Source organism: Camelus ferus, chromosome 1 (genome assembly GCF_009834535.1).
Source record: "Camelus ferus isolate YT-003-E chromosome 1, BCGSAC_Cfer_1.0, whole genome shotgun sequence".
Classification (NCBI taxonomy): domain Eukaryota; kingdom Metazoa; phylum Chordata; class Mammalia; order Artiodactyla; family Camelidae; genus Camelus; species Camelus ferus.
In genome coordinates, this window is record NC_045696.1 from 70,620,914 (window position 1) to 70,631,015 (window position 10,102).

The 10,102-nt window shown below is 40.4% G+C and overlaps 1 protein-coding gene across 1 annotated transcript in view; it reads right to left on the reverse strand.

Moving 5' to 3' along the window:
- Positions 1 to 9,119, reverse strand: part of VPS8 (VPS8 subunit of CORVET complex) — a 223,049-nt gene extending 213,930 nt beyond the window's left edge. Inside the window, 1 exon segment of the mRNA XM_032482907.1 lies at positions 9,031 to 9,119. The gene's annotated coding sequence lies outside the window, so the exon portion shown is untranslated.
- Positions 9,120 to 10,102: the final 983 nt, after the last annotated feature.

Sequence of the window (10,102 nt, forward strand, 5' to 3'; positions counted from 1 at the left end):
ATAGTAGGGTATGGGGTATGCTATGAGGGGAGGGTTTCTATGGGAGCACAAAGGAGGAACATCTGACTCAGGAGTCTAGGAAGTGGCCCACCAGCCGAAGTCCTAAGTCTAGTAATAGTGACAGACCTGGGATAAGCTCAGCCATTAGACCTGGTACCAACTAGATTTACGTACCTGAGCACACGAGGGTAGCTGGTGCCCAAAGCTATAATTAACCCCTCCTTCACATTCCCAATCCTCAGAGTAGATCTCCAGGTCTCCTTTAACATAAGCATATAGACCATTTTTGTCACTAGCATCCATCCTCTACAAGGCCACAGATCTCTAAGGGAATTTAGTGTAGACACAGAGGGCCTAGAATGGATAGCTAGTCACTTAATATGCTAGCAAATCTAAAGGTTCACATCTATTAGGGGAGACACAATGACACCAGGATAAAATCATTCCACAGCTGACTAGAGATTTCTAGAAAGGTGGCTAAAAAGAAACATTTTCAGGGAAAACTGAAATACTAAAGAAAAAGAAATGTATGCAAATTTCTTGTATCTTTCATATCTCTAAATGATACAATACTATATCAAAAAGAAACAGGTAATTTGGTTTACTTAGAAAATTGTCCATAAAACAATTGCATGCAAAATCTCTAGAAAACTAAAAATATATTCAGAAAAAAAATTATAAGTTTAACAATTAAATTTGCTCTTAAATATTTTTAGATTGTGCTATAATTAGGCTACAAGTGACCAAACTTCAAAAAGTCTATCACTTAGACTTAGCTCTGTCTGTTTAGAATAAAACAAAAATACAAAAATAGAAACAATGCTATAGTAATGATAACAAAAACAAAAGTCATTTTGCTTTCTAGACTACCTGTTTCTACAGTGCCCAGCAACCAGCAGTAAGTCAGTAAGAAGCTTTTTCAAACTACATACTACCCTGCAGGGGGCACGATGACCACATCAGCAGACTTCCCCACCATGCGAATTTCTCTTTCTCTTATTCCTTACTGAAGTGAGGGCTGAAAAAAAAGCTGACAACTATGGAGCCATTGAAAGAATTAATTTTTTTAAGGGATTTGAAAATGAGTTGCTGTTATTGTGCTTTAGGAAATATGCCCAAAACTCACTGACAATTTTATCTAATTAGGCTCATTTTTGTACTACTTAAAATGAATGTCACTTCCTTCAGTATTTCATTTTTATCCTACTACAAAAAAATGAATTCTATGTGTAAGAAATATAGACTCATGAAGACTGATTTTTCAAGAGCTGAAACCAATTTTTCTAGCTAGTACATTTGGTATGTTACCAAATAGAGACTAATTTCTTTCATGTGTTACAGAAGATAGACTCTAAGGCTCTGTCCTGCAAACACATGCTAACAGATACATGCCTAGGAGACATAACTGAGGGCACTCTGCGTCTGGCAACATTTGAAAGTATCTTTCCAATCTGCGTACTAAATGTACTTCTCCTTCTGCACTGAGCCAAAGGCAGGAGCAATATTAGTGTTTATAAGCCTTTCTTCAAAGAAGACTGAGTTGGCTCATGACAAGTTACTTTTTAATAAAGCTCACTCTTATTTGCAGCACTTAGCAAAAATGATTTCAATTAGTCAAGGAATGTTTGCAAACATGCACAAATTCACATTCAGTGGTTCCTGGGATTGTTAAGTTTTATTCTTATACTTTAAAAAAAATAGTGGAAAAGACCACATAGCAAAACAAAAACAAACACAATTTAATAACTGAAAAAGGTTTCATTCTTCACATTTGTGTCTCCAAAATAACTCAGAAAGGAAAACAATTTTTTTTCTGGCTCTTTTTATATCTTCTATCTGGAGTTAATAAGCGGTTCTCAGAACAGCTCAGTATCTGCGAACACCAGTACCACAGTGAAAAAGTTCCAAGAAACCAAGCATTCCCTGAAGAATATCATCCTGCCGTGCCAGGCTACTTCATTTCCATCCTTCCTGGCTGAGCTCGTTACCGTGGTGTGGTGGCAAAGTAGAAAGAACATAAGCCATGGGGTCAATTAAAACCATATCTGAATCTGGACTTTACCAGTTCCTATTTGTGACCTTGGTCAATTTGTCTACCCTTTCTGAGCCCCTCTATTTCTACATCTGTAAGATGAAATATTGTGGCCATTTGTACTGTTTGCCCAGAGCATCACCTCTTGTTCTGGGAAAGGCTCCTTCAAATCATATAGTTGTTGTGGAGGCTGCCAATCAAAAATCCCTTAGTAATAGAGACTGTGCAACATAGCCAGGGTCCTTCACCAGCATTCGTTAAAATGGAACTGGTAAGGAACACCCATTTCCACTGCTCTCTAAACAATGAATAGTAAGTCTGAACAGTATCCCCCACCTTCCACCTGACCTGTTCTGCAAAAAAAAAAAAAAAAAAAGGTCACTTATTCAACACAAACCAACTAAACACCTTCGATGTATCTGTCACTAGAGATCTGCCTTTACCGAACAGAATTTAAACTGTAGGTACAGATTCTCTGGCAAGAACAAAAGCAATCAACAAACAACCAGAGAAGAGGAGGAAGGAGGGTCCTGTTATCACTCAGGCCCCAGGTTCCAGTCTTCTATGATGTTTGCTCTGGCCACAGCCTTCCGATATTTTGGCTATATAAGCCCACATACGCTCCCATCTTCCCAATTTTTCTTTTTTTGAGTGGGGTGATGGGGAAGGTCACTTAAAATTGAGTGTCCTGACTCTTAGGAATGCAACTATCTATTCTGCAGTTACTGTGAGGAATAAATGACATAGTGACTGTAAAGCATTTAGAATGCCTGAACACAGAACAGATTTTCAAGAAATATTAGCTATTATCACTTAAAATTTCCTCAAGATTTCCAAATTCTTCTAAAGTTAAAGATCTTGAAACAAGATCTGGTGCTTTTATAAAAGTCTGGCTAGAGCTAAGAATATTAGGATACCTTACCAGAAGGATATACTTCTATATCACATTAGAAGTTTCTTAAACACCTGAGTGGTAGGGGTTTTGTCTGTCTAACACTAGTACAGGCCCCAGCAGAGCATGAGAGACTTAATAAAAATGTTTAATTATACTATTTACTCTTTCTAAAATTATGTTTTTTTGCATCAACTTCCTCTTTTGCCACTTACCAGCAGTTATTTCTTTCTTTATGTTAGCAAATTTTTCCAACCCAAATAGACCTACTGAATCAAAAGGCCACCATGTTCAGATTTTTTGTTTGTTTGTTTTTGGAAAGGGGAGTTCACTGGAGCAGCTTCTGTAAATTTTTTAGAAACTGAGCTGTGCCTGAATCTACCTGTGGTAGGCAGAATACCTACCACATACCCAACGATGTCCATCCTAATCCATAAAACCTGTGACTGTGTTGCCTTACATGGCAAAAGGAACTTTGCAGAAGTTAGGATCTTGAGTTGAGTAGATTAGCATGAATTACCCACATGGGTCCAATGTAACCACTAGAGTCTTTTTTAAAGTGGAAGAGAAGGCAGAAGACAGTGTCAGAGAAAGAAAAGTGACAAAAGAAGCAGGGTCAGAGAAGCGCTATGTTGCAAGGCTTTGAACATTTACACAGTCTCTAAAAGCTGCAAAAGACAAGGAAATGGATTCTCTTCTAGAGCCTCCAAAGGGTCCCAGCCCTGCCACAGCTTGATTTTAGCCTAGCAAGACCAGTGCTGGACTTGGGTACTACAGAACTATAGAATAAATCTGTACTTTTTTTAAGCCACTAAATTTGTGGTAATTTGTTATAGCAGGAATAGGAAATGAATATACTAATAAACTTCAGTTAATTTATTTCTGGCCACATTGCCAATATTCTGAAATAGTTACCTGGTGTTGCCCAAATATTTATTGAGCAAGCTCTTCATTCTACTATGCAGACCAATGATGAAATGCTTAATACATGACTCTTCATATTACACACTTGAAGCGCTACTGTCTCCAGATATCACTTACGTGCTGAGTATAAAGCAATTAACTCTGGCAATTTCCTCTTGAGATACAATTCTATAACTAGTTTTCATCCAACCATCCTGTAATCTAGTGTTTTACGGTTCTTAAAGGGATGCCAGGCCAGAGAGTACCTGCAGACTACATGTTAGGTTACACCAGTGATTTCTTAGTCTCTCCCTGATAAAATTAGATTAATCTAACAGAAAATGCATATTACAGAATCACGATTACCCATTATGTTGTCCATTTCTGAGAGCTGATAAACTAATAATTTAACAGTTCCAACTGAAGATCGCCTGATATCCTGATACTTCCTAAGATTACTCCCTCTTAATTATTCCCAGTCAATGAATTCAACGATTCAAGGACCATTAAAACAGATGTGTACTATATAAATAGCAATGACCCCATGATGATACTGTCCAACTGCATAAGAACTCTAGAATGTGACCTATGTTAGGCCAGGACAATGTGGAACTCTTCCACCGGTTATTTGGGGTTTTTTTGTTTGTTTGTTTGTTTTTTACCTTGGCAGACATTCCCCACTATTCTCAAGTTCCAGGATCCTATTTAATTCACTGACATGCTTTTCCTCCTAAAAGAGTCACATGAGACACTTTTCACATCACATTGAAATCAAACCAAGTTTTTTTTTTAATATACTATATACTCTGAAAGATATCACAAAATCATGATATGGAAACAATTTTACATGCCAACTGTGTTTCTGGTCTTTCTAATCCTAGTATTTCTCTTCTTCCACTTCTTTGTTTTGTTTTGTCATCTTCTGGTTTGTTTTGTAAAGAAAGATGAAGTAGAATTAACTTCTATAGGTTTTCTATTATCTTTCTCTGGTAAATGGACTCATTTTTAACATCTCCCAATGCCTACAGGATAAAATTCCAAATTCCAAGCCATTCTGGGCAGGATAATAGTTCCTTTATAACCAAACTTATTATTTGTATTTAGAGTCCTCCAAGAATAGCTTCCACTTTCCCTCCATGTCTGCTCACACTCGGTCATCTTCCTTTTCACTCCACATTTATCTGAATTCCTCCTTTCCTTCCATCCTTCTGGGGAGCTTCCTTCCCTAAGCATCCTCTGAACCCAGAATGCACATCTTCTTTAGAATGGTGCCTTGGCACTTTCCTCACATTGATTCATTAGTTAACTTACCATATAACTACATCTTTTCTCCCCAACTGTACAATAAAAATGGGGCCACGCATCTTTGTATATCCCATAACACTGGGCTCATTGATTTGCATAGCTATGTGGACATTCAATAAATATCTGCTGATCAACACAAGAACTGGAAGGCAGCAATAACACGTGTGTTGCAAATTAAATATATCAGTTTTATTACCTGTAATTGCTAAGCTTCAGAGGATATTACCTGACTCACAGCATACAAGAATCTATGCCATAATAAACTAAGTTATAACTGAGTTCCACCTTTATGTAATCAGGCCTGTTAACTACAGCTGATCACATTCATCCTTTAGGTATTAGCCAAAACTCTGTTTCCTCAAAAAAGCCTTTTTTGCCCTGCTCAACTAGAACAGGTTGCCTGTCAACAGGCACCTATAATACTGTTCTCTTCTTTTATTACACTTATCACATGGCAATCACTTTTTCAGTGTCTGAACCATCATTCCCTTCCCTCAACTACAATGCAAGTTCCAGGAGAACAAAGCCCATATCTGCCTTTCTTCACCATTGTATTCCCAGTGCCTAATTATCTTGTAGCTAATCACCCCATCAATCCATCCATCCATCCAACCATCCATCCACCTACCCATGCATCTGTCCCTCCCTTCCTCCCTGTATAAGCAGCCAAACAACACTGCATCACTGGCTTCCAGAGCCTCAAACAGCAGTTCCGGTCAAAGTAAGATACAGTTAGTCATCCTGCCCCAGAAGCCTCCCACCTTGCAAATTTCATTCTTTGCATCTAGGTGAGATCTTTTTTTAAATCCCAAACACTGTTTTTTTAATGATTATCTTGTTTGTATATAACTTGACAAAAACACCACAATTTCAAATATTTCATTTTTTTTACATCAATTCAGCTTATAAACTAAGAGGAAAATAGTGAAAAGGTATCATGTGTCCATTCAATATACAGGAATTCAACTTCAGCAAATAGAGAAATAAAAAAAGAGATGATTCACACAGAGCCAGAGACTCTGAATACCATTCCACTCAATAACTATACACTTCAGTGTGTGCATGGGGGAAGAGATGGGTAACTTCCAACCTTTCGGTCAGTCTCAGCTCTTACATGCCTCAAACACAAGTAATCCATTTCACCTGTGCTCAAAGTAACAAACAGCATGCTGTTCCCAACATGAAGCAAAAAGTGGCTGTGTCAGACTTCCTGAGAGATCATATGTCAATCTCCAACAGGACTCCTTCCCAGGGTACTTTGAGGATACTCAATTTCCAAGGTACTTTTCAAGGATACACAAGTTTCACTTTCACTCCAACCTACTCACAGACTTCAGAAACAGACTCTGTGTTAGATGCAATGCTACTATGTACTGGGATGAGCTGCTTACTTGACCCTCAAGTTTCTTTCCAAAAATAGGCACACTGAAGGCAAATACAGCCCACAGTGCTTAGAGCTGCCACTATGAAAAAGCCCAAAGCTCTCTGTTTCTCTTCTCTCTTAGTAAATGTCTAAATGAGAGGAGTGACCATTCAAAACTTAGGAAGTATACACAGAGCAAATGTTAACAAGTGAGGGAAAGGATGAGTGTCTGAGACCTACCTGTGCATGGTGCTGTTACTTGAAGGAACTGTCAGACACAGCCTTCTAGAAGCCCCGTCCTAGAAAAGCAAAATCTAACTTCCTACCATAATATACAAAACAACAAAAAGAAGTTTCCAAATATCTACACTGTGCACTAACCCTAGTATTATGCATCAGCTTTATATCAATATGTGTATGAGGTGATAAATGCAATGAATGAGAGAGAAAAATCATTACTTCTTTCCAGCTTCTAATAAGTCTCCAACACTATAAGAATTTCTCTCCAAAGACCAATCCCAACCTCAGAGAAGTCCTCCTAAGAAGCACATGGGGCTTGTGTAGGCTGAAATATATTCCCTTTCCTTTCTTCACCGAAGTGGTATGGGTGAATTCTTACAAGTTAAATGTTCAAAAGATAGGATTCTACTCAGTTGTAGGCTGAGTAAATGTTGGCCTTATCACCCATCTTAACTCCCAGTAAATTAAATCATCACCTCAATTTGTTTTAGTTGGGGGTCAAGGAGAAGATAGAGTCACAAAACAAGAAAAAAAATTTTTTGAAAGAGCAAGAGGAAGTTTCATTAACTGCAGAGGAAAAGACAAATCTGATTTTGGTTAAAATATCCCAGCACCATCACCATCTTTCCTTTGGAAAACTGCTCCTCTTCCACTCCAACCATGTAATTTTAGTGGTGCTGCCAATCAAATACCCTATCTGCCTTGCCAGAAGAGTAAGCACATGACATTCTTTTATCCAGTCTGGCCAACAAGTGTCCTTCCCTGATACCTATAATACTGGAAGTAGGAGTTTTCCCTTCTCACTGGGGTACTTAAGCTTGATGTAACACAAGAGCTGTTATAGAGAATGAAGATAATTCAAACATTAATTCAAGATTCACTTAAAAATAGAACAGTGTGTTCTTACAAATAATATAGATGACACCTGAAGCTGTGGGTTAAGAGAAGAGGCTATCTAAACTCTGTGAAAGTATAAACAAATCAAACGTTAAACATACTTCATTAAGTTCAAAAGGCCTTACTTTTCATTCCCATACATTTTTGTCCCACAATGGCTGAAATGTCTAAGAAAGGGTGGGATACAGTTAAAAATCACCAAGATGTCCCACTATCCCAGAAGACAGAAAACATCCATCTGCTGACGCTGGTCCAGGTACAAAGGAAATGCATAAAGGATAATCAATATACTATTGACATATGAAGCCCAATATAGTTCAACCAGAATTTTTTCTCCCATTTCTCTTTATTCTGCATTCTATGGAACATGCCAGCTATTGCCAGAGACTTCAACATCTACTCTTCTTAAATTTAACCATAAGCAAACCTGTATCTGACACAAACGTATGTAGATCCTCCATCCCCATTTAGAGATCCTTCAAACACACACGATATGTAATCATCTCCTAATCACAGACATCTGGAGTAAAGTTGGTACCACAAGTTAACATCCACGTTTGTTTTGTTTGAGCAGGTAAGGAGCGTGTGGGAGAGGACACAGCCTTCCTCAACATTCTAGTATCAGCCTAATATTAGGAGGGTATGAAGGAGGCTGCCTGTTTGGAGAAGGCTCCCCAGAAGCTCCTGATAACACACTGCCATGGAGTCTCTCTCACAGATACTTCTTCATCCCACTCTACTCTCCTCTGAAGCACACTCAAAAACACTTCAGGCAGCTCTGTTTCCCCCAGGTACCACACTTGGAGAACTAACCAGGACACAAGAATGCCCTCAAACGTTAGAGACCCCCGCGACCCTGCTGCCCTCACTGTGGGGCACACCTTGCAAGCAGAAAGAAACTGGAACGAGCCTCACAGGGTGCAAACCAATCCAGAGAGGTGGACACCGCATCTGAGCCTCAGCCTCACACTCAGGAAGCACACTCATCCCAGTCCTCGAGGGATGGAAGAACCTACACCTGTGCCCAGGCCCCAAAGGCGGGCTGCACACTTGTTCCGCGTTGGGGAGGGGCGTGATCACCCGCCTGCAAGTCTCCTAATCAGGGGGAGCGAGTGCACCTGTACCTCGGCCTCACATTTGTTTGGAACAAGCGGAAACTGCTTAACCCGGTTCCAGGCCAAACAGAGGACGCCCGTCCGTCCGAGTCAACCCTGCCCGGCCAGTGGGCCCGGGTCCAGCCAGCCAGTGAATGGCTGTTCCATAAGCCGCTCCGAGGCCGCGCCACTGTTGCCCGGGGGAAAAGGCCGAAGCTCGGGGACTCAGCGCACGCCACCCTCCCGTCCCGGGTACAGCCCCTCTACCACAGTCCCGCTCGCCCGCTCTCGGGACATTCGTTACCTGAGCCCGCAGCCGTCCCAGCCCAGGACCCCGGGCCCACGTGACCCCGCCCACTGCTCTAGCCTCACGCACGCGTAGTACCTACCCGGAGGCCACGCTTCCGCTTTCCTCTTCTCACGCGTGTCCCTCCTGGGCGGTCCGCCCCTCTACACCACGCCCCCATTTAAAGGGCCAGAGATACACTCTCCCGTCCAAGGGACTTAATGGGTCATTAACATCTTGGGGAGAATGGAAGCGTCAGAGGAAGAGCGCGGACCAATAAATGGTAGTCCTTGAGAAAAGAAACCCTCCTCCAGCCCTATGTCAATAAATTTATCTAGCCTTTAAGAAAATGAACTTATCTTCAGCCAGTCCCGAAAGGGCAGTCGATTCCCAGCCTTTTGGAGTTTGCAACGAGAAATTTTTAATTTTAATCTTTTTAAAGACGAACATAGAATTGCTAACTTTTTATTTTGCCAAGTAAAGACAGTAAGGGCACACGCTGAAAACCAACTATTATTTTCTCACTATCGTCAACATTGCTCTGTAAAAATACATCTTAACACCAAAAGTACAAGAGAGATACACTCTCAAATAAAGGGGACATCTTTAAAATGTATGAAACAAGCAAACAAAAAGTATGTTTCTCTTGTTCCTCCTAAAGAAAGATGAACACTTTCAGGACAGACTGGTTTTCAGACCCACCACTGTAGATAATACTGGTCCCAGGGCACAAATCTTACTACGCCTGCTGGGAACTATGGTCAAGAAAATAGAAGGAGGAAGAACACAGAAGATGTTCCTGGAGGGAGATATAGAAAATACTCAGTTGGGCAGACATTTATTGAGCATCAACCGGGTTCACTATACTTCTAGGCCTCTGAAGGACCCAAGGATGGGTAAGAAACAGCCCTGCCCTCCAGGTACTCTGTCTAAGAACTCATTGTACAGACAAAGCTACAGTACAAGGCAGACTGTTTTGACTAGTATAAGAAAGGTATGAGACCGTCATTCAGGATCACATATGAGGGAAAGTGGGGAACACTTAAGGGAGGAGGTGCTCTCTTATTAGGGTCCTAAAGGATTTCAGTAG